The sequence below is a fragment of the Neofelis nebulosa genome, chromosome 3, assembly GCF_028018385.1.
Source record: "Neofelis nebulosa isolate mNeoNeb1 chromosome 3, mNeoNeb1.pri, whole genome shotgun sequence".
NCBI lineage: Eukaryota > Metazoa > Chordata > Mammalia > Carnivora > Felidae > Neofelis > Neofelis nebulosa.
In genome coordinates, this window is record NC_080784.1 from 201535720 (window position 1) to 201559592 (window position 23873).

The 23873-nt window shown below is 45.7% G+C and overlaps 1 protein-coding gene across 6 annotated transcripts in view; it reads left to right on the forward strand.

Annotated features, from left to right (window-relative positions):
- STK32B (serine/threonine kinase 32B) overlaps positions 1–23873 on the forward strand; it is a 391097-nt gene that overhangs the window by 50629 nt on the left and 316595 nt on the right. The window contains exon 1 of one of the 6 annotated variants that reach the window (XM_058723114.1): positions 16691–16740. The exons of the other annotated variants lie outside the window; for them this stretch is intronic. The gene's annotated coding sequence lies outside the window, so the exon portion shown is untranslated. Of the gene's footprint in view, positions 1–16690; positions 16741–23873 lie in introns of those variants that run through there. 6 annotated transcript variants of the gene reach the window in all.

Consider the following 23873-nt stretch of genomic DNA (forward strand, 5'->3'; position numbering starts at 1 on the left):
GAGTTTACAATGAGTATGTGGTGTGTATGTGGACGTGTGTGTGAAGCATTTGAAATAGATTTCATGGGTGTGCCAGCTACGTATCACAGTAATTCTCTAGGGAGTGCTGCTGGCCCCCTTTTACAGGCGAGGAGACTGAGACTCACCAGGGAAGAAACTCGACCTGAGGTTACCATAGGTATGACACGATGGGCCAAGATTCTAGCCTCCATCTTCTGAAGCCACATTGCACACACTCCTCCTGTTTTCCGGCTGCTCCCTCTGTTCCGAGTAGGTTTCTCATTAGTTCACTTGTGTGCCCTGGTGAGTCAACAGTGTGGGGTGAGGGCCGAAGCATCCTTGTCTTTGTGGGATTCTGGGACCCAGGGGAAGAAGATGCTGTCAGATTCAGCATCTGTAGGCGTATATTGAGCACCTACCATGTGTGGAAAGCGGGTGTATCAGGTTCCTAACAAGTTACCATCACCACTGACTTAAAGCAACACGAGTTAATTTTCCAGTAGTTCTGGTCATCAGGCGTCTGGAATGCGTCTCGCTGGGCTGGTATTAAAGCGTCAGCAGGGCTGCTGCCTTCCGGAGGCTCCAGGGGAGGATCTTGTTTCTTGCCTTTTGCAGCTTCTGTGAGTTGCCTGCATTCCTGGGCTTGTGGCTTCGTTCTCTTTTCAAAGCCAGCAGTGGCCGGTTGAGACCTCTCATGGTACGTCACTCTGACTTCCCTGCTTCCCTCTGTACATTTTAGGATCCTTGTGATTACCTCGGGCCCGCCCGGATAATCCAGAAAAAATATCCCTAACCAGATGTCAGCCGATTACCAACCACAATTCCACCTGCTACATTAATTACTCTTTGCCTCGTAAGGCGACATTCATAGATTCCAGCAGGTAGGATGTCATTATTCTGCCCACCATTGACAGATTGTGCTATATTGGGGAACACAAATGAATTAGAGCCTGTACTGTCCAGAAGCCTGTAGTCTGGTGTGTGTGTGTGTGTGTGTGTGTGTGTGTGTGTGTGTGTGTGTGTGTGTTCGTTCACGGTTAGGTGGGAGGTGAAAAGGGGCATAGCAGTGTTGAGTCTAGGAGTTAGAGGCAGTGAAAAGAGGGAGACTGCCTTGGATCTGGGGGTTACAGGGATAGAGGAAGGCAGTGTGGAGGAGGCGGTCCATGAACATGGTCTTGAAGGATGGCTATGCTTTCAAAGAGTAAAGTTAGTTGGAAGAACATCCCAGACAAAGGGATTGGTCCAGACACCCAGCTACTACCAACAGGATGAGGGTCGAGTGTATGTCACAGTCCCCAGCTCAGCTGCCCTCGGGACGGCACTCACAGGAATGAGGGGAGCCTCCTTCCTGGTGGTTGGTGCCTTTGTTTTCTGGAGGCATCTGTCCCAGCCGGGGCAGGCGGCCACCACCCAGCTCCGGCACATTGTCGCCCCTGGAGGAAACTGTCAAGGGTGGCCAGATCGTTGCTCTTCTGAAGAAGCCAGGAATCTGGGTTTTTATGTGAAGTGTTTGGATCTTACAATTGAATGTCTAATTCAGTTTTTTAAAAATGAAAACACCGAGGGGCGCCTGGGCGGCTCAGTCGGTTGAGCGTCCGACTTCGGCTCAGGTCACGATCTCGCAGTCTGTGAGATCTGCTCGTGCTCTGTCTCTCTCTGTCTCAAAAATAAATAAAAACATTTTTAAAAATTAAAAAAAAAAAATAAAACCACTGAATAGGCCAAAGAGAAGTCAGAGGGTTTCCATGTGTGTCCTCTGAGGTGAGGCACAGAGAGGTTGAGTTATTTGCACAAGGCCACACAGTTGTGAAGTGACAAGGCCGGTACAGCCAGTGGTCCCTGGGTTCTTGCTACCGAGGTCCATATTACATGAGCGGAGCTAAGCATCCTCTGGAGAGCTGGAAAGACAACTGGCATGGGCCACAGGAAGTGTCCAACCCAGAATGACCACTGATCAGAGAGGCGGCATTGCAGGAACACGGGTGCAAGAGGATGAGATTCCTCTCAATCCCGAGATGCTGTCATGCCAGGAAGATTCGGGGCATGCCCTGTGGCTTCCCAGGAGGGTCTGCACCTTTCCGCAGCAGGGGATCCGGTGCACGGATTCCGGACTTTATGTATTCATGTTGTTTCTCTGAAAAGTGGGGGGCGGGGAGGGAGGAAAGAAGGAAGAGAATGAAGAAAGAAAGAAACTAAAATTCCCTCTTTTGTGTATGCCGAAAGAAAAGGCATTTGGCTCACAAAAAGGGAATGAATAATTAAGACCATTATTGATATGAACGTTCATTGGAAACTCCGTTATTGTTTTCAAGAATGGAGCGATAGAAATGACTCCTTTATCATCATCTCTGATAGAATACAAATTTTATCCCATCTTGTACCCCAATTACAGATCATAATGACTTAGCCTTCTCAAAGAGGTTTTTTTAAAAATTGTTTTTCTTTAATTTACATTTCCACCCTCTTGAGCTGAATAACTGTCTGTGCAATGGTAGAATTGCAACAGAAATTCCTGTCTGATGGGAACTGCTGTAGAAAAGCCAGGAGCAGGCTTTTCTAGCAAAAGCCCCATGTGTTTGCAAATCCATCTTGCTAAGTGCTATGTGGTGATTAAGCTCTATACCCTCAAGTAGGACAGGTCCGAGTTCATTTCATTTGACAGATACTTGTTGATAAAGTAACCTTACTTTACTTAGTCCCAGTGTGCCCAGAGCTGCACTGTTTTTCCAGTGTCCCCTCAATGCAGTGTCCCTTTTTATTATCGTGAGTGTTCTGCTAACACTAAAAAGCACATGGCCAAAAAAAAAAAAAAAAAAATTAAAAACAAAAAAAGAGAAAGATCAGTCGGTCAAGCATCCGACTTCGGCTCAGGTCATGATCTCACGGTTCATGGGTTCGAGCCCCACATCCGGCTCTGTGCTGACAGCTCAGAACCTGGATGGAGCCTGCTTCGGATTCTATGTCTCCCTCTCTTTCTGCTCCTCCCCTGCTCCCGCTGTCTCTCTCTTGTCTCTCAAAATTAAATAAATGCAAAAAAAAAATTAAAAAAAATAAAAAGCACATTGTCCGTGGTAATGCTGGAGTTCCTCTGTGCCGCAGACAGCATCTAAGCCCAGAGGGAAGGGGTAGACAGGGCAGACGCATCCCTGCCCTTTGCCAGTATAGTCGCCCCACCGCTTTGCATGACTCTGGGCAAGTTACTGAAAGTCACCGTGACTCAGTTTCCTCACCTGTAGAACACAGCTGGTTGTATTTAACTTGCGAGGTTGTCATGAGAATTAGATATCCATTCCTTGCAAAACTCGTAGCAGAGTCCCTGGCACAGAGAGAGCGAGCTGGAAACATGTTAGTTGTTGTTGTCATTCAGTACCTGTCTTGGATGGTGGGGACTGTGCCTGATCCAATGTGTGGAGGAGAGGAGGGAACACAAAGACGTTCTGTCAGCCAGTGAAGGAGAAAGGAATATGCACCCAAAATGACAGAATCCAAGGCATTAAGACCTTTTTTTTTTAATGTTTATTTATTTTTTGAGAGAGAGAGAGAGAGAGACAGAACCCGAAGCAGGCTCCAGGCACCGAGCTGTCAGCACAGAGCCTGACGTGGGGCTTGAACCCACAAACTGGGAGATCATGACCTGAGCCGAAGTCGGACGCTCAACCTACTGAGCCACCCAGGCGCCCCTGCAAAGGCATTAGAAAACATTTACTCATTTGTTTAGCAAACAATTTACGTGGTTTCTACCAAATCCAGGCTTTGAACTGGGTTCTGGGGACTCACTCGTGAACAAGCAGCAGTCCCTCGTTAACATGGCCTGACCGTGCTATGATGTAGCTGAGGCCCCCATGCAGTCTCTGCTTTAGTCAGACAAGTTAGGGGATGTGTTGAATCGTATCCTCTCGAAATCCAAATGCTGAAGTCCTCACCTCCAAGGCCTCAGACTGTGACCTTGTTTGGAGATAGGGTCTTTACAGAATAGGGTTAAAGCGGGATCGGCAGGGTGAGCCCTAATCTGATACGTCTGTGCCCTCACGAACAAGGGAAATTTGGGCACAGACACGTACACAAGGGGAACCCCATGCGGAGATGAAGGCAGGGATTGGGGGGATGCTTCTACAATCCCCCAAAACACCAAAGATCACCAGCCACCTGCAGAAGTTGGGAGAGAAATTTGGGACAGATTCCCCACCCCCACCCCCAGCCCCAGCCCACACAGCCTTAGAAGGAGTGCATTCTGGGGCGCCTGGGTGGCTCAGTTGGTTGAGTGTCCGACTCTTGGTTTCGGCTCAGGACATGATCTCATGGTTCATGGGTTCGAGCCCTGTACTGGGTTCTGCTCTGATGGTGTGGACCCTGCTTGAGATTCTCTCTCTCCCTGTCTCCCTGCCCCTCCCACGTGTCTCTCTCTCTCTCTCTCTCTCTCTCCCTCTCTCTCTGTCTCTCTCTCAAATAAATTTTTAAAAAAAGAGAAGGAACTCATTCTGCAACACATTGATCTCAGATTTGAGAGAGTAAAGTTCTGTTGTCTGAGCCCCCCCAGTCTGCGGTACTTTGCTGCCCCAGGGCACTGACACACCCTCCCAGCGGACCCAGTGTCCAGGCAGGTGTTGCTGGAGGAGCCAGGAGCGTCTTCGGTGACGGGACCTACGACCTGCCACTTGGCTAGCATTCCTGTGGAGCTAGTCCGCTCTCAGAGCTGGAGTCCGGCCCGGTCCCTTGACTCGACTCCAGATCAGTGTTCCAGTGTGACGAACGCAGAAATCAGGCTCCAGACGTGTGTTCTGAAGGAAGAAGATGTAAATGGCTTTCCACAGGCAAGTGATACCACGGGAACAGCTGCGGGAGGAAGCAAAATCGGCTTCAAGCGAACCACAGAGTTGGAGTTCTCGGAAATACACCTGCTCTGTCCTAATAAGCCTTCGCCATTTTGGGCTTCTGTTCCCTGTCCTTTACCCTTTCCGGCATCATCTGGGGTTGGCTGTGGTTCCACCGACTGGCTGACTGCTGTGACCCAACTCGCAGAAGGGGAGATGCTCAAGGGTGTATGTACCACTCTCTCTCTAGACCTGTGTGAAAACTGTGACGCCTAAGAGATGACCAGATACAGCCGAGCCCGGACATTCCCAAGGGGTCTGTCTAGGGTCCTTCATGAACTTGAGGGCTCAGGAACAAGGTCGCTCTTTTGCTATTGATTTTTTTTTTTTTTTTTTTTGGTGAAATGTGTCAAACACAGGTATGGAAATAGTATAATGCACACCAGTTTCTCCTTCCCCAGTGTAACAAGCGAAACGTGGTAGGCACGTTTGAAGCCCCTTGCCTGTCACACTGGACAGCTCCTCACCTGCCCCACAGATGACCGCACACATTTCCATGGGGGTTTGTATAATTCGCCTAAGGTTATGTAACCCAAAGCAATGTATCCTATTTTTAAACTCCACCCAAATGAAGTCAGATCCCTCTGCGTCTTGCTTTTCTTACTTCCCATTATGCTTTATGTTTATTCATATGATGCAGTTCACTTATTTTAACTGCTTTACAAGAGTGTTCCCTGCGATTATGCTACAATTTATTGACTCATCCCCTTATTGATGGGAGATGCGAGCATTCTTCCTTGGGTTTCCTTGTGCGCACCCGTGGGAGTTTCTGAAAGACACATTCCACAGGATACGCACTGAAGAATTCTAGGATTGCTGGGTCGTAGGGTTTGCCATCTTGGAATTTTTAAGGTATTAACAGATCATTCCCCTGAAGGGTCATGGGCACTCCCACCCACAAGTCTTGAGAGTCGCCTACACCTGTCAGCACTTGGTATTATCAAACCCTAAATTTTTGCCGGTATGGTGAATTTTTTTAAATGGCATGTTCTGACGCTAGTGAGGTTGAATCTGTTTTGAGATATTTATTGTTTCTTCAGATACCCAAAATGAGTAAGTACATTGTCTATTCATACCCTTTGCCCGTTTTTCCCCCAATAGGTTGAATTGTTGCATTGCATCAGTAATAGAGGGCATTCTTTAAATTTTTTTTTTAACGTTTTATTTATTTTTGAGACAGAGAGAGACAGAGCATGAACGGGGGAGGGGCAGAGAGAGAGGGAGACACAGAATCGGAAGCAGGCTCCAGGTTCTGAGCCGTCAGCACAGAGCCCGCCGCGGGGCTCGAACTCACGGACCACGAGATCGCGACCTGGCTAAATTCGGACGCTTAACCGACTGAGCCACCCAGGCGCCCCGAGGGCATTGTTGCTAATTCCTGACTTCAGTGGAAGTGCTTCTAAAGATTTCACAGTAAGAATGATGTGTATTGTGGACGTTTGATCTTAAGTATGGCCGGGTTAAAGAAGTTCACTGTATTCTGAGTTTGCTAGGACTTCCATAAAGCTCTATGAATGGGTGCTAATTTTAACTTTTTAAGATACGTTGGGGCACCTGGGTAGCTCAGTCGGTTGAGCATCTGACTTTGGCTCAGGTCATGATCTCACAGTTTGTGAATTCGAGCCTTGCATCGAGCTCTGTGCGGACAGCTCAGAGCCTGGAGCCCACTTCCGATTCTGTGTCTCCCTCTCTCTCTGCGCCTCCCCCGCTCATTTTCTCTGTCTCTCTCTGTCTCTCTCTGTCTCTCTCTCTCTCAAAAATAAACAAACATTAAAAAATTAAAAACAAAGAAAATTTATTTATAGTAATTGCTACACCCAACGTGGGGCTAGAACTCATGACCCTGAGATTGAGAGTTACATGCTCTTCTGACTGAGCCAGAAAGGGCCCCTAAGTTTCACTTTTTAATTGAAATGTGAGACCTGCAAAAGTGCACAAGGCCTAAGTGGAAAGCTTGATACGTCTTCAGAAAGTGAACACACCCATGTGATCAACAGCCAATTAAGAGTAGAATATCAACAGTAGCCCTTAGGACCCCTTCACGCCTCTACCATGGGTCTGCCCCTCGAAGAGAATCCTTATTATGAATTATAAAGCTATAGCTTGGTTTCTCCTGTTTCCGAACCTTATGTGCATAGACTCAAGAAAGAAGTTATTTTGTGTCTGACGTCATTTCCTCAACATTGTTGGTAATTTTCATTCATTGGGCTTCATGTAGCTGTAGTTTATTTTCATTGTTGCCATGTTCCATTGTGTGGCTGTTCTACTTTATATCTTTCTATTCTGACTTGATGCACATATGATAATAAGATAATACACTTAAGATAATGACAGCAGTCATTGCCTGTCAGTTTTGATTTGGGCTGTTCTGGTACGTGTTCAATGACATTTCATTGCAGATTGAATTTACATCTTCTGTCATTCGCGATACGATTTTCTCATCTTTTTTATGAGTATTTTCTTCTAGAGAGCTTCTTTTGCAAAATACCTATTCAAGTCTCTTTGCCAATTTTTTTTTTGATTAAATTTGTCTCTTGCTGACCAATAGGTCATATACTCTGTATACTCTGGATATAAGGCTCTACCACGGAGGTTTTAGCTCTCTTACAGAAATAACTTCCCCATTCTATATTGTGTATTTTACCTCTTAATGGCATCTTTTGATGAATGGACACTCTTGAATTTAATCTAATTTATTAGTCTTTTTTTATGGCTAGTGCATAAGAAATCTTTGCTTACTGTAAGGTCATGAAGATATTTCAGATGGCAAAGGCTATTGACCATTGATATCCTTTGTCTTTTTTTTCTAGTAGATTGAATTATTACATCAGGGATAGAGGACATTTTTGTTTTGTTCCAGACCTCAGTGGAAATACTTCTTAAGTTTTAATATTACAATTTATGTTGTTTAAAGTTTTTAAGTTTATTTTTGAGTGAGAGAGAGAGGATGGGGGGGGTAGGGAGAGGGACAAAGTTTTTAAAAGTTTATTTTTGAGACAGAGGGAGAGAGGATGAGGGGGGAGTAGAGAGAGGGACAAAGTTTTTAAAAGTTTATTTATTTTTGAGACAGAGAGAGAGAGAGAGGATGGGGGCGGTGGTAGAGAGAGGGAGAGAGAGATAGAATCCCTAGCAGACTCTGTGTGTCAGCTGTCAGTGCAGAGCCTGACATGGGGCTCAAACCCACCGACTGTGAGATCATGACCTGTGTCAAAATCAAGAGTTGGACGCTTAATCTGCTGAGCTGCTCAGCCCCCCTAAAGTGTTTTATTGTTAACCTGTGATCACATTAAGGAAATTTAGTATAGTCCCAGTTTTCCTCTAGAAAATGTATGGTCTTACCATTTATGCTCAGATCTACAAGCTACTTGGAACGAATTTTTGCATAAAGTGGAAGATAGAGATCTTTACCACACTTAATAAAATTAACAGTCAGTACTTAATATCATTCAGTCCATATTCAGATTTCCTCCATTGCCTAAAAATATGGCTTTTGTAGATTGTTTGTTGAAATCAGGATCCAAACAAAGCTCCTCTTAAAAAATTACTTTTTCATGCTATTTACTCTTTGAAGGCGGTGAGTTGTCCTGAAAAACGTTTCGTGTATCAGGTTTTATTATTGCTTCATTGTGGTGTCATCTAATTTTTCATTTAATTCGTTCCCCCTAATAGGTCCCAAGTTAGATAGGAAGGGTGGATTAGGCATAACTCTCATAATTTCTGGCATGGATTGTTCACCGGTGGTGCTATGCCCCGTATCCAGTTTGGAGTTATGTCGTGTTTAGTGATGCTGAGCTTCGTAGGTGGGTTGGGTAGTGACAGTCTTATCCCTTCCTTGTGAAAGTCCTTATTAACTGTCTGCCTGGTAATTTTACCACCTGTCCATGACCATTGCCGGAGTCAACTATTGACTGACGAATTGCGAAATTGTCAATTTTAGGGGCGCCTGGGTGGCTCAGTCGGTTGAGCATCCGACTTCGGCTCAGGTCATGATCTCACAGCTCGTGGGTTCAAGCCCCGCGTCGGGCTCTGTGCTGAGAGCTGGGAGCCTGGAGCCTGCTTCGGATTCTGTGTCTCCCTCTCTGTCTGCCCCTCCCCTGCTCATGCTCCCTCCCTCCCTCTCTCTTTCTCTCTCTCAAAAAGAAATAAACGTTAAAAAAATGTAAATTTTAATTTGACCACTCCTTCTGTATTTAGTAAGTGAAAGAACTTTCCTTCATTCTCTTTCATACTTGGTTACTCTGAAGTAACATTCATATTAGATGGCAGACGAAATGTGTAACTCCTTCCCTCTAGCAAATCTCAGAAGAGTTGGTGTCTTTGCAAGTTTCAGTGTTGTCCTTCCCGTGAGTTTTTTTTCTCTCTCTCCATTTTTATTGAGGCTCATTATGAACTCACTGCTTTTCATATATGCATGGACAAAATGCATGGGCCTTTTGTTCATCGCAGTCTTATTTTTTATGGCTTTTTTTATCGAAGCATAATCTACACCTGGGTGGTTGCGTGAACCATTCATGTACAGCTCAAGGTGTCTTCACAAGGTCAACACACCTGTATGACACTGTTCATGTCCAGAAATACAAAATGGGAAGGCATCCTGTGTTCATGGGTTAGCAGGCTTAATGGTACTGAAATGTCTGTACTGTCCAAAGCAACCTACAGATTCGTTGTTATCCCTGTCAAGATCCCAAAGACATTTTGTACAGAAATAGAAAAACGACTCCAAAATTCATGTGGAACCACAAAAAGCCACAGATAGCCAAATCAGTCTTCTCAAGAACAAAGCTGGAGACATACTTTTTTTTTAATTAAAAAAATTTTTAATGTAATTTATTGTCAAATTGGTTTCCATACAACACCCAGTGCTCATCCCCACAAGTGCCCTCCTCAATGCCCATCAGCCATTTAGCCCCTCCCCTACCCAGCTCCCCTCCAATAACCCTCAGTTCTCTATATTTAAGAGTTTCTTATGGTTTGCCTCTCTCTCTGTATTTATCTTATTTTTCCTTTCCTTCCCCTGTGTTCATCTATTGTGTTTCTTAAATTCCACATATGGGTGAAATCATATGATATTTGTCCTTCTCTGACTTATTTCACTTAGCATAATACCTTCCGGTTCCATCCATGTTGTTGCAAGTGGCAAGATTGTATTCTTTTTGATTGCTGAGTAGTAATCCATCGCGCGCGCACACACACACACACACACACACACACACACACAGACACACATCTTCTTCACTCATTCATTCGTCGATGGACGTTTGGGCTCCTTCCATAATTTGCTCTTGTTGATGGTGTTGTTTTAAACATTGGGGTGCATGCGCCCCTTCGAATTTTTTTATCCTTTGGATAAATACCTAGTCGTGCAATTGCTGGGTGGTAGAGTAGTTCTGTTTTTAAATTTTTGGTTTCAAAATGTTATAAAGCGACAGATCCAAATAGGATGTTGATTTTCAGAGTTCTGGTCTTTCACCTCTTCGGTTAGGTTTATTTCTAGGTATCTTACTGTTTTTCGTGCTGTTTTAAATAGGATTGATTGCTTAATTTCCCTTTCTGCTGCTTCTTTATTGGTGTATGGAAATGCAACAGATTTCTGTACGTTGACTTTGTATCCTGCAACTTCACAGAACTCATTTATCCATTCTAGCAGTTTTTTTTTTTTTCCTTTGGTGGAATCTTTCGGGTCTTCTATGTATAATATCGTGTCATGCACAAATGGTGAAAGTTTTACTCCTTCCTTGCTGACTGGAAATGTCTTTATTTCTTTTTTGTTGTCTGATTGCTTTCAGTACTGTGTTAAATAACAGTGGTGAGGGAGGCATCACTGTCTTGTTGCTGGTCGTAGAGGAAGAACTCTCAGTGTTCCCCCATTTAGGATGATATTAACTGTGGTTTTCTCATATATGGCTTCCATTATGTTGAGGTGTGTTCCCTCTAAACCTCCTTCGTTAAGGGTTTTCATCGTGAATGTAGGTTGTACTTCATCAAATGCTTTTTCTGCGTCTATTAAAAGGATCATAGGGTTCTTACCTTCTCTTTTATTAATGTAGTGTATCACATTGGTTGATTTGCAATTTTTGAACCACCCGTGAAACCCAGGAGTAAATCCCACTCGGTTATGGTGAAAGATTTTTTTCATGTGTTGTTAGCTTCGTTTTGCTCGTATTTTACTGAGAATTTTTGTGTCTGTATTCCTCAAGGATATTGGCCTGTAGTTCTCTCTTTTTTTAGTGGTGTCTTTACCTGGTTTTGGTGTTAGGGTAATGCTGGCCTCATAGAATGAATTGGGAAGCTTTTCTTCCTTTTCTATTTTTTTGGAACAGTTTGGGAAGAATAGGTACTAACTCTTCTTTATAAATGTTTGGTAAAATTCACCTGTGAAGCCATCTGGTCCTGGACTTCTGTTTGCGTGGAGTGTTTTGATTTCTGATCCAACTTCTTTCTGAAAACTATAAAACACTGATGAAAGAAATTGACGACACAGAGACACGGAAAGATACTCCATGCTTGTGGATTAGAAGGACAAATATTGTTAAAATGCCCATATTACCCAAAGCAATTTACACATTTAATGCAGTCCGTATCAGAATACCAACATTTTTCATGGAACTAGAACAAACAATCTTAAAATTTGTGTGGAACCACAAAAGACTCCAAATAGCCAAAACAATTTTAAAAAAGAAAAGCAAAGCTGGGGGCATCACAGTTCCGGACTTCAAGCTGTGTTACAAAGCGGTAGTGATTCAGACAGTGTGGCACTGGTACAAAAACAGACACATACACCAAGGAACAGAATAGAGAACCCAGCACTGGACCCACACGTACATGGTCAACTAATCGTCAAAGCAGGAAAGAATCTCCACTGGGAAAAAGACAGTCTCTTCAACAAACGGTTCTTGGAAAAGTGGACAGCATCATGCAGAAGAATGAAACAGGGCCACTTTCTTACACCATACACAAAAATAAACTCAAAATATATTAAAGACCTAAGTGTGAGACCTGAAACCATAAAAATTCTAGAAGAGAACAGAGTAACTTCATTGACATTGACTGTAGCCAATCTTCTTACTAGACATGTTGCTAACGGCCAAGGAAACGAAGTCAAAATGAACTATTGGGACCTCATCAAGATGAAAATCTTCTGCAGAGCAAAGGAAACAATCAGCAAAACTAAAAGGCAACCTCTGGAATGTGAGAAGATATTTGCAAATGACCAATCGGATAAAGGGCCAGTCTCCAAAATCTGTAACCAACTTGTAAGACTCAACAACCCAAAGCCAAATAATCCAGTTAAAAAATGGGCAGGAGACGCGAATAGGCATTTTTCCAAAGAAGACATCCAGATGGCCAACAGACACGTGAAAAGATGCTCAACATCGCTCATCATCAGGGAAAGGCATGTCAAAACTACAATGAGGTATCACCTCATACCTGTCAGAATGGCTAAAATCAACACCACAAGAAACAGCAAGCGTTGACGAGGATGTGGGGAAAGGGGAGCCCTCATGCGCTGCTGGTGGGAATGCAAGCTGGTGCAGCCACTCTGGAAAACAGTATGGAGGTTCTTCAAAAAGTTAAAAATAGAACTACCCTATGACCCAGCAATTGCACTACTAGTATTTATCCAAAGAATACAAAAATATGGATTCGAAGGGGCACACACCCCCCGATGTTTACAGAAGCATTATTTACACCAGCAAAATTACAGAAACAGCCCAAGTGTCCACCAACCGATGAGTGGATAAAGAAGATGGGGCACACATATATATATACTAGAATGTTACTCAGGGGTCATTTGTAACAACATGGATGGATCTAGAGAGTATTATGCTAAGCAGAATATGTCAGAGAAAGATAAATACTGTATATTTTCACTCACATGGAATTTAAGGAACAATGAGCAATGGGAAAAAAATAGAGGAAAACCAAGAAATAGACTTTTAACTATAGAGAATGCACTGATGGTTATGAGAGGTGAGGGGAGGGGGGGATGGTGAAATAGGTGATGGGGATTAAGGATTATACTGGTCATGATGAGCACCGGGTGTTGTATGGAAGTGTTGAATCACTACATTGTACACCTGTAACTAATATTATACTGTATGTTAATTAACTGAATTTAAATAAAAACTTAGAAAAGAGTAAGTGGTTATTAGGGATTGTCAACAGATGAATAGATACAAAAATGTTGTGGGGGCGCCTGGGTGACTCAGTTAAGTGTCCGACTTTGGCTCAGGTCATGATCTCATGGTTTGTGAGTTCGAGCCCCACATTGAGCTCTACGCTGGCAGTGCAGAGCCTGCTTGGGATTCTCTCTCTCCCTCTCTCTCTCTGCCCCTCCCACACACTCTCTCTTTCTGTCTCTCTCTCAAAAGAAATAAACTTTCAAAAAAGTTAAAATGATCTGTATACATACATTTGAATTCTATCGGCCTTAGAAAAGAAGGAAATTCTGTAATATGTAACAGCATGAATATACCTTGAGGACATTATGCTAAGTGAAATAAATCAGTCACAGAAAGACAAATTTTGCCCGATTCCCTTTATGAGTTATCTAACATAGTCAAATTCATAGAATCAAAGAGTGGAGTGGTAGTTGCCAGAAGGTGGGAGGAGGGGGGATTTGGGCGTTACTAATCAATGGGCGTAAAGTTTGACTTTTGCAAGATGAGTTCTAGAGGTCTGCTACAACGTTGTGTTTGTAGTCAACAACAATATATTGTACATTTAAAAATTTGTTAAGAGAGTAGATCTCAGGTGAAGTGTTCTTACCACAAAAAATAAAAACAAACAGAAGAAAACTAAGTTGAGTCTCTGGCACACCAAAAAATAATAGCATAAATATAACGTTACTGGCCCCAAGAACCCCCCCCCCCCCGCCTCCTGCTCTCTTCCACTCGCCTGCTCCAAAAGGTGACCATTGCTCTGACCTCATCACTTTCATTTGGACCTTTCCAGGTTCGGAACTTTGTGTGAAAGCACACCTGTCCACTGTCTCCTTTTGTATGTGACTTCTTATTCACCATTATGTTTCTGGGGATCACTGTTACTGTTTCACCTAGTGGTAGATTGTTTATTCTTGTTGGTGGGTAGTATTTCAGTGTTTGAGTATGTTACAATCTGTTCTATTGAAGGGTTTTGGATTGTTTCCAGTTTGGGGCTGGAACAAGCCTTGTATATGTCATGCACCTGTGTTTTGATGTTTCTGCAGCTTCTTGGATCTTTACTTTGGAATGGAATTGGTAGGTCACATGCAAACGCTTAGCTCTGGTTTTCCTGAGTGTTTTACCAATTTCCACTCCCAGTAGCAACCTGTGAGAATTCTAGTTTTTCCACATCTTTGCCAACTTTGAGTGCGGTCATTCTTTATAAGTTCAGACATCCTTATGAGCATGTCATAACAGTCCACAGTGATTTCCATTCATAGCTCCCTGATGCCTAATGAGCTTGAGCACATTTTTATATGTATACCGACCATCTTTTTAAAAGAATTTTTTAACGTTTACTTATTTTTGAGGGGGGTGGAGAGACAGAGAGAGAGGGAGACACAGAATCCGAGGCAGGCTCCAGGCTCCGAGCCGTCAGCACAGAGCCCGATGCGGGGCTTGAGCTCGCGGAGTGTGAGTTCAAACTCACACAAACTGAGTGTGGGCTCAAACTCACAAACCATCGGATCATGGCCTGAGCCAAAGTCAGACGCTTCACCTACTGAGCCACCCAGACGCCCCCGGACTCTACTCTTTTTTATTCTGTGTGTCAGTCCCTCTGCCAATAATATAAAGCCTCAGTTCCCCTAAATTTCAAAGTTTAGATGTGTCATTTTAACTTCTCTCGGTTACTCTTCAAGATCGCAGTGGCTCCCCTTGGCCCTTTACATTTCCACAGAATTAGAAGAGCAGGTTGTCCATTTTTCTTTCAGAAATGGCTAGGGTTTTGTTAACGGGGTGGAAAAGTTCGGCAGTCGGTTGGCATGTTTAAAATGCTGAGTTTTCCAGTCTGTGAACATGGCATGTCTGTTTTGAAGTCTTACGGTATTTTTCCCCACGAGGCTTGTAGAGAGATCTTGCCCATCTTTTGAAAGATGTTGAATTAGTTAATGCTCCCTCAATGTGATTTTAAAGTGATACATAGGAATATAATTGCTTTTTTGCCTGTCGATCTATTCTCTGTCCTTTCTAAGTTTGCTCACTAAGTGTATTAGTCTGTAGATTATTTTTGGGTTGCTACATATTATGACTTATGTGAGTGAGAATGTTTGATATTTTCTTTTCCAAACCTGTACCTTTAAAAATGTCGTTTAATGTTGTTTTTTTTTTTTTTTTTTTTTTTTTTTTTTTGAGACAGAGAGACAGAGTGCTAGCGGGGAAGGGGGCAGAGAGAGAAGGGAGACACAGAATCTGAAGCAGCTCCAGTCTCTGAGCTGTCAGCACAGAGCCCGACGCGGGGCTCAAACTCACAAATCATCAGATCATGGCCTGAGCCAAAGTCGGATGCTTAACCAACTGAGCCACCCAGGTGCCCCCAAACCTGTACCTTTTATTTGTGTGTGTGTGTGTGTGTGTGTGTGTGTGTGTGTGTGTGTGTGTGTATGTGTGTCTGAGAAATTGTCTAGGACCTCTAGTAAAATATTGAATAGAAATGGTGGTGATAAACTTTTTTCTCTTTTCTAGCGTCTTTAAATGCATAACCATTAAGCATAATGTTTGCTATAGATGTGTTATAGATACTCTTTATCAGATTCAAAGGCAACTCTTAGATTTACTGTTTTACCATGAATGGGTATTGGCCGTTAGCAAACATTTTTTATTCATCAAAAAAAAATTCGTTCAAATGCCTTTTCCCCCTTCAGTCTGTGAGTGCTATCTCTTTCATTTCTGGGATAAACCGAATCTGGTCATGATGTAATAATTCTTTTACATGTTGCTGGATTCAATCTGCTAATATTTTGCTTAGAATTTTTACATGTATATTCATGAGCCAGATTGACCTGTAATTTTCTCCTTGTAATGTTCATCTCATGTTTTTGCATCAAGATTATGCTGATGTCATAAAACACATGGGGAAATGTTCCCCCTTTTTCTGTTCTCTGGAAGAATTTACATAATTTTGGTGTTCTTTTATACTTCCATGGAATAATTCACCATTGAGGCCATCTGGACCTGAAGTTTTATTTGTGGCAATATAGTTAATTGTAGATTCAGCTGCTGATAGATACAGGACTATTCAGATTTTCTATTTATTCTTTTGTCTGTCAACCAGTCAAGTGACTTGCAGAAGGTGTGATTCAAGTTCATGTTCAAATTCAAGTTCATGTGACATTACGCTTCTTTACATGCCAAGGCTTCAGGATCACCTGCAAACCTGAAATCTGCCAATGCTGATGGTGGTTGACTCCCAGGAAGCACGGTCATCTTTCTACCTCCTCGAATCACAAGTAGAAATCATGAGGAAAAAACAGGAGAGCGACCAAAACAGTAATTAGTAGAGAATAGTTATGTTTAAGTCTGAAACACTCATTAGTCTTGAAGAATGGAAACCTTAAAAGGCAATTTATATGCAAACACTCCCAGTGTTCCTGCTCCACACGCCTGCACTCCATCATTAGCCACCAAAGACCACCTCGAAGGAGGGTTTTTTTCCCCCCTCTCTCTTTTTTCCCCTCCTGATTGCCATCCCTCCCCCCACCCCCAGCTTCCTTGTCAAATTAATGCAGACGAAGCCACGTTCTTATCCAGAGTCTTGTCCGGCAACAACACCACGTGCTTTCTTGTCTCGCCAGCCCCTGACATCTCAGAGTCTCAGGATGCGAAAGCCAGAGCCAACTTCCAGATGCCACGTGTGACTGTCTCATTGTCCTAATGAGGGAGCCGAGGTCTGGGAAGAAGGCACATGTTCAGGCTTGATCCTTCCTTCGTTCACTTACTCGACAGATATTTATCAATGTGTATTGAACAACTAATTCACCTCGGGCATGAGAAAAACAAAAATAGGCAGTGTCCTTGTTGGGACAGTGAGCTGAGAAATACTTAAAAATGAGAGAATATGATACATGTTAGGGAGGAGATACACGGGGTGCTGTGATAGAAAATGGTGTGTATAGACCTTCTTGATGGGGCGTGGTTTAGTTTGGGTTTCTCTAGAAATTAACCCTGAAAGGAGGAACCTTGTGCAGGCGGTTCGTGTAGGAGATGATCTCAGGAAACCTGGGAGGGAGGGAAGGAAGGGAGGCGTGTTATTGAGCAAGTTAGCTACCACCGTGGGCACCTGCAGGCGTTGGGGAGCAGCATAGCCCGTGCCTCAGAGTCGTCCAACCCTGTGTTGAAGGGACGCGGGATAGTGATCCGCCCGTGCCCACCAGTTGTCGGTTGAGGGCTGCTCAGTTCTGGGCACTCCCCACCCGCTGTGCAGGGCAGGACAGAGTCTCCTCGCCCGAGAAAGCCCTCCAGCCAGATGATGCGGCTGTTTGCAGTGTGGACGTTGTGATGGTAAGGACTGAAGGGGAATGGGTGGGGCACCAACAGGGTCTGCTACAAGGTTGTATAATTCGGGGAACACAGAGCCCCAGAACCAATAGGATGGATGGATAGATAGACAGACAGACAGATAGATACAGGTTGGTAGATACATAGAGAGACTTATAAGGAATTGGCTCATGCAGTTATGGAGACGGAGACGTCCCAAGACTGCGGTTAGAAAGCTGGAGAGCCGGTGATGTAGTTCCAGTCTGAGTCAGAAGGCCCAAGAAACCAGGAGAGCCGATGGTGTAAGTTCCAGTCTGAAAGCCGGCGGGCTTGAGACCCAAGATCTGATGTATCAGTTTGAGTCTGAATGGAGGAAGGACTGATTTCCCAGTTCAACACTGTCATCAGAAGGAGTTCTCTCTTACTTAGGTGAAGGTTGGCTTTTTGTTCTAAATAGACCTTCACCTGATTGGATGAGGCCCACCCACATTAGGAAGGATAGGCTGCTTTACTCAGTCTGATGATTTAGTTGTTAATTTCATTCAAAACCACCCTCACAGACACACCCAGAGTGATACTTGACCAAATCTCGAGGCACCTCATATCCCAGTCAGTTTAACACGTAAAGTTGACCATCACAAATGTGGTCCAAGAAGGTTTTTCTGTGAACGAGAGATCTAAGATGAGACTGGAAAAATGAACCATAGGTGGAGTTCTCAGAGAGCTGGAGAAGAGGAATCTGGGAGTAGGAAGGGAGGAGCTTGGCTGGTTCTAGGGGCCAACTAATGACTGTGACCCACCGAAGTGAACAGGATTAATTTATTTAACAGATACAGTAGAATGCCTACTGTGTGCCAGCCACTGGGAAGAAGGGAATGAAGGAAACATGCAAATATGCTAGTTTTTAAGGACAGACGCAGACAATAGTGAAAGGGGTAGGAATAGAGTAGGTCAGACGCAGCTTCTGTCAGCCTAGGTCCCTGAATGAGTGCAGGAAACAGAGCCACTGGCTGATCTGTGTGGACACATATAAGTTAAAAAAAAACCCCACCCATTCATTGTTATAAGACATCAGGATTTGGGGTTTGCTTGTTACGCAGCAAAACCTAGCCCATGCTGGTGCGTGAGCCATCTTGCTAAATGACCGTTACTTCACTCCATCCCTTGAACACACACGCACACACACACACACACACACACACACACACACACACACAGCCCCCTCTGTCACGTAAAACCCTTAGGGTTTCCCATCACCCTCAGGATGAGGAACAGCATCTTTGTCCAAGCCTTGAAGATCCGGCATGTCGGTGCCTGCCTCTTCTCCACGGCCGTCTCTCGCCACTCCCCCCATCTCACTGTCTTTTGAACCCCCTGTTCCTTCTGCTTCCAGGAATCCCCTACTCTCCCCAGTCCCACCCCTCCTGCCTGACTTTCACCACTGCCCAGCTCCATGTATCCATCCAGTCTCGGTTTTAAATTCACTTCCTCGTAAGAGCCTTCCCTGCCCCTGTGTATATTCCTTCCCACAACATGTCTTACACCACTCGGCACTTCTCCGAACTACAGGTGAAATCCCTATGCAATGTCAGGACTCCTGTTGGATTTTAGGCTCCTGGAAGATGGGGATGATGTTTGTCTTATTTCTTCTGGCGTCTCAGCACAGAGCACAGAGCCCTGACAATGTCGAATAATTAGCGCCCAGTAAACACGTATTGAGTGAATAAATAAAACATCTTCCTGACCTTTCCCCCCAGAAAGCTTTTATTAAACGCCAGATTTTCTTCCAAAAGGAGGCTCGAGCAGAGACATCGGACTCCCTCTTGTTCTGTTCACATCTTTTCAAAGAACTCCCTTCCGGCTTCCCATAAAAAGACTTTAGTGTCTAAGAACCACATCCTCAGAACATGCTGTTCCTCTTGCAGTGGCCGGTGGGCGCTCTAATTGGGAGCAGCGCAGGCTCGTTGTTACGTGGGCTGGTGGCATGCTGCATGTCACAGGTCGGAGCTTGTCATTTGTCTGGGAATAATTGGCATCCCCAGCTCTTCCCACAGCCCGACGCCGTATTAATGAGCCACATCAGGGAGAGACCCAACCCTTCAAGCAACTTGGTGAGGCCACAGTCTGCCAGAAACATACTCTGCAAGTAAGAGAGTAGCTGGGGATCTTCCCTGAGCCGCTGTCACATGTTTTCAGGGATCATTATGCTTTAATTTGGTTGGGAGCGCAGGGATTTGGGGAGTTCTCAAGGCCACCTCTCTGTGAGTGTCTCATTACAAGCCGTCCTGTGTGGCTGGTTAGCTTTGTCATGTTGCTTTGCTGTCCGAATGGGCTCTTCTTGTGCCCCCCCCCCCCCCCGGCCTCTCCTGTTGATTTGCACACAGTCATCCAGTTGAGCCAAATCCAGTTTCAATTCCTGGACCACCAGATCTCCCAGACGGCCCCCTGCCCTGGGAGGAAACCGTGTGTAAGTCTGAAAGTTGTGTTCCTGGCTGATTCTAGAAAAGATTTAAGTTGGCTCAGCCGGCACCTGAAGTACAAGGGGATGGCAGCAGTGAAAACATAAGTGAAGACCAAGAAGAAAAACGAGGACGGGGCAGAAATGGCACCAGGGGCCAAGCTTGAAATGTGTACCTTCAAGGCCCCCATGCAGATTTCAGCTCCCTCATGGCCAGTGGGAAGGGTGCAACCAGGACTGGTACCCATTTCACAGATCTGTATGGGGAAACCAGACGTGGTGCTGAGGAGAAGCACAGGGGCTCCTGGCCGGGGGCGGAGGGCCGCCGGGCTCTCACTGTGGTGCTGTGGGTTTGCTGGTCACGGGAGCCTGGCCAGGTTGCCTGATTCCCCGTAAATCAAGGACAAGCATCTCTGCTCTGTGCCCCTCCCAGGGCTGCCATGAAGGTCAGACAAGGGCGAAGACACTTTCTGAAGCAGAAACAACCATACGTGCGTGAGACATCATCATCTATGAGAAATTGATGGTATTGATTCGCCTCTTCAGTTATCCTCATGTAAAATCAGTCACCATAATAATAACGTCAGTGGGTTTTTTGAAGGATGTAAATGGTCTGATTCATGGCCTGACTTCACTCATCTTAATTCTGTCCCTCCCCAGCTTTCTCTCATGAAGCAGGAGGGTCAGCCCCTCAGATTGAAGAGGCGAATGCATCCACAGTATAAGGACACGGTTTCTACATCAAACGTTGATTGATTCCATCACTTCCCCTGGCATTCAGGTTCACTCCAACCTGTATACATGGTGGCTGGTGTGGCCTGCGTGGACCTGCCTTCCTGCCTGTTGGATCTCGCCTCTTGCCTGCCCTTCCCACCACTCTGCTCCAGACACACATGCCTTTTGTCAGGTCCTCGGGAACACCAAGCTTGTTCCTGCTCTGGGCCTTTGCACATGCTGATCCTCGAGCTGGGCATGAATGTGCTTCCTTGTTTCTGGATGCCTGAGGCTTCTTTCCCTCTGGGTCCAGCGTCAGAGGCCACCTGCTCAAAGTTGGCCGCCCTAGCCACCTGGAGAATCACTTCCTCCGTGACTGGCTGACTGTGCCCTTGCTCTATTTTCTTTATGCAGCTTTTTGCCACTGGCAATACTCCTAGTTATTTGCTCGTTTCCTCTCAGTCTTCCTGCTTGGAAGGTCAATCCCACAGGGGTGGGGGCCCTGTCTGTCCTGGCCACTGTTCTTTCCCACGCACCCGGACTGTCTGCCTGTCTAAGGACTTGTGCCCAAAGAGCTAGCGTGACTTACGGACGCCTGGCCAGATGGCACATAGCTTCCCCTCCCCCCACCCCCCCGGACCATCTGGTCTCCAGAGGCCTGTGCGTCTCTACCTCTCCTGCACTCTCACTTCCTCACCCCTGCCTTTTGGACATTTCAGAGGCTTTTGGCACGTTTGCTTCCTGAATCCCCTCTCCTACTCTCAACGTCTCATGGAATGTTGGTACCACACATGTACCGCAAACCTGCCTATGTGCTGTGTACCGGCCGCGCTTTGCACGTGCAAGAGTAGGACTCTTTTGCCCCCAGAACCAACTTCACCTTGTGGGGATTGCATGCGGTAGGCCTTGCTGGGGGCGGAGCGCTTCTGCACCTTCGGCGGGCTCCATGCTTCCGTAAGCTTTTTTTGTGTCCTGTATAGGACGTCCTGTTGGCATTAGGAATGAGAAGTCTCATGCCCTGTTAGCTGGGAGAGCTCATGGAAGGAACAGGAGCACCTCTAACCACTGGGGCGTTAGGGAGATTTTATGCCAGGCGGGAACGGTTTCCATTTCCATGTGGCCAGAAAAGGAAATAGTTGGGTCTTTTTCTTAGCAGCTTTCTAAAAAGAAGGGCTTTGGAGCTCTGCTCGACAGTGGGAAACATGAGAAGTCCAGAGAGCTTTCCTTTTTTTTTTTTCTCTCAAATATTGTCCGGGTTTTTTTTTTTTTTTTTCCTTCCTGTCTTCTGTTCTCAAGGTTTTATCTCCTTCCAAGAATCTGACACAACCCAGGCGTAAGCTCAGCAGTTTGCGTTATGGCTGTGCGATTCTGTTACAAAATGTTCCATTTTTAAAATAAATTAGGTAAGGACACTTTCAGTTCTGAAGGAATGCACTCAGCTTATCGCTGGGAGGCAAGAACATCGTACATGAGGCGACCACGTCCCGAGTAATGTTTTTATATGCTGGAAATAACGTGGTGACTTGAGCACAGAAGTTGCTTTTTTTTTTTTGCACAGACTCCATAATTTCCTTGAAGTTTTAATGATGCCTGCATCCATGTGTCCGTGTTGCAATATGCAGTCGTTTGAGAATCCCCACACGTCGAAATGCGGGACTCACATATGCGTAGATGCTCGTTGACTGGATGCGTGTAATGTCTAGGGATAATGTGTGAAATCAGGAGAAATTCTGAGATTGCCTGTCTGTTGGTGACAGAACAACTAAACGGCTAGGGACAGTGATTGGGAACCCGCCGAGTGCTATGCTTGGCTCTGAGTGGCCTATAGATAGTAAATAATTTGATCTTATGACAACCTATTGTATACCTGATGCTCTCATTCCCCTTTTATAGAGGAGGCAGCAGGCCCCAGAACTAGGAAGGGAAGCGCTGGCTTCACATTCTGTGTGTGTGGTCACATCGTTAGAATAATGAGTATCAAGGGGGCGCCTGGATGGCTCAGTCGGTTGAGCACCGACCCTTGATTTTGGCTCCGCTCGTGATCCCAGGGTGGTGGTATCGAGCCCTGAGTTGGGCTCTGCACGGAGTATGGAGCCTGCTTAGGCTTCTGTCCCTCTCTCTCCCACCCCTACTTGAGCTCTTCCCTGCCCCTCTTCCCTAGTAATGATGCCAAGAACAAAGGACAACATAGAACAGGTCCCATCAGTCAGGCAGGATGCTGGATGTCAGCTTCCTAATTTTCACCGTGAGTTTGAAGGTAAATGATCTTATTTTGCAAACATGGAAACAAAGCCCGCAAAGGTTAAGGGAGCCCCAGGCCAAGCCGTGTTGATGGAGGGGCTGGGTCTAGGGGTTGTGCCTGCCTGCACCTGAGTCTGTGCTGGGTCGCCTTGTGAGAGCTGAAGAGGCTGAGCACCGCCCCCCACCCCCCGCCCCGCCACCGACCACAGGCAGGAGACCTCCATCCGCTCAGGAAATGTGTCCTACACACCACGTTGTGGCCAGCCACATCAAGGGGCCAGGGCAGCTGAGAAGGACATGCCCAGGCCTGTCTATGCAGATCTCCTGGGCCAGTGGAAAGGCCAGCAGGAGAAGAGAGAAGCATCCACAGAAATGTGCCAAAGTGGCTGTGTGTTCCCTGTGGCTATTCATTCATTCATTCATTCATTCGTTTGTAGGTCCATTTACCATCATTTGACCAGGGATGCTGACCAGCTCATGCCTTTGGCATTTGGCTTGATGGACCCTTCTGTGGACCCTCCTCCCCTGGGGTCTTTCATGGACTGAATCGTGTACCCCCACCCTGACCCCCAATTCATATGTTGAAGCCCTAACCCCTAATGTGATTTGGAGGTGGGGTATGGGGAGGTGATTAGGTGGAGATCAAGTCTGGAGGGTGGGGTTCCATGGTGGGATTAGTGCCCTGGTAAGCGGAGGGAGAGAGGAGAGCTCTCTGTCTCCACCGTGAGGCCATATGTGAGGCCGTGGTGAGGAGAGACCTTTCCCTGAGCCAGGGAGAGAGGTCTCACCAGGAATTGAACCTGCTGTCCTCCTGGTCTTGGACTTCCCGGCCTCCAGACCACGATTAGTAGATGTCTCCTATTTGTGCCCCCGAGGCTGTGGGGTTGCTTATAGCTGCCCAAGCTGACTACGACAGGTCCCATGACACTCTCCCGATTCTCTCCCACCCCTCTGGGCTCTGTTTCTCCTGGGGGTTCCTGCTCTCCATGCCTTTAGCTGTCAGCATCCTCCAGGTTCTGTCCCCAACCCCTGCTCTCGACTCAGAGTGCCCCACCGGGGACCAGCTCATTCCTTCCAATGGTGCTCGGGCTCCCTTCCAGGTGTGTCCTCCTACCGTTCTTTATTCCCACA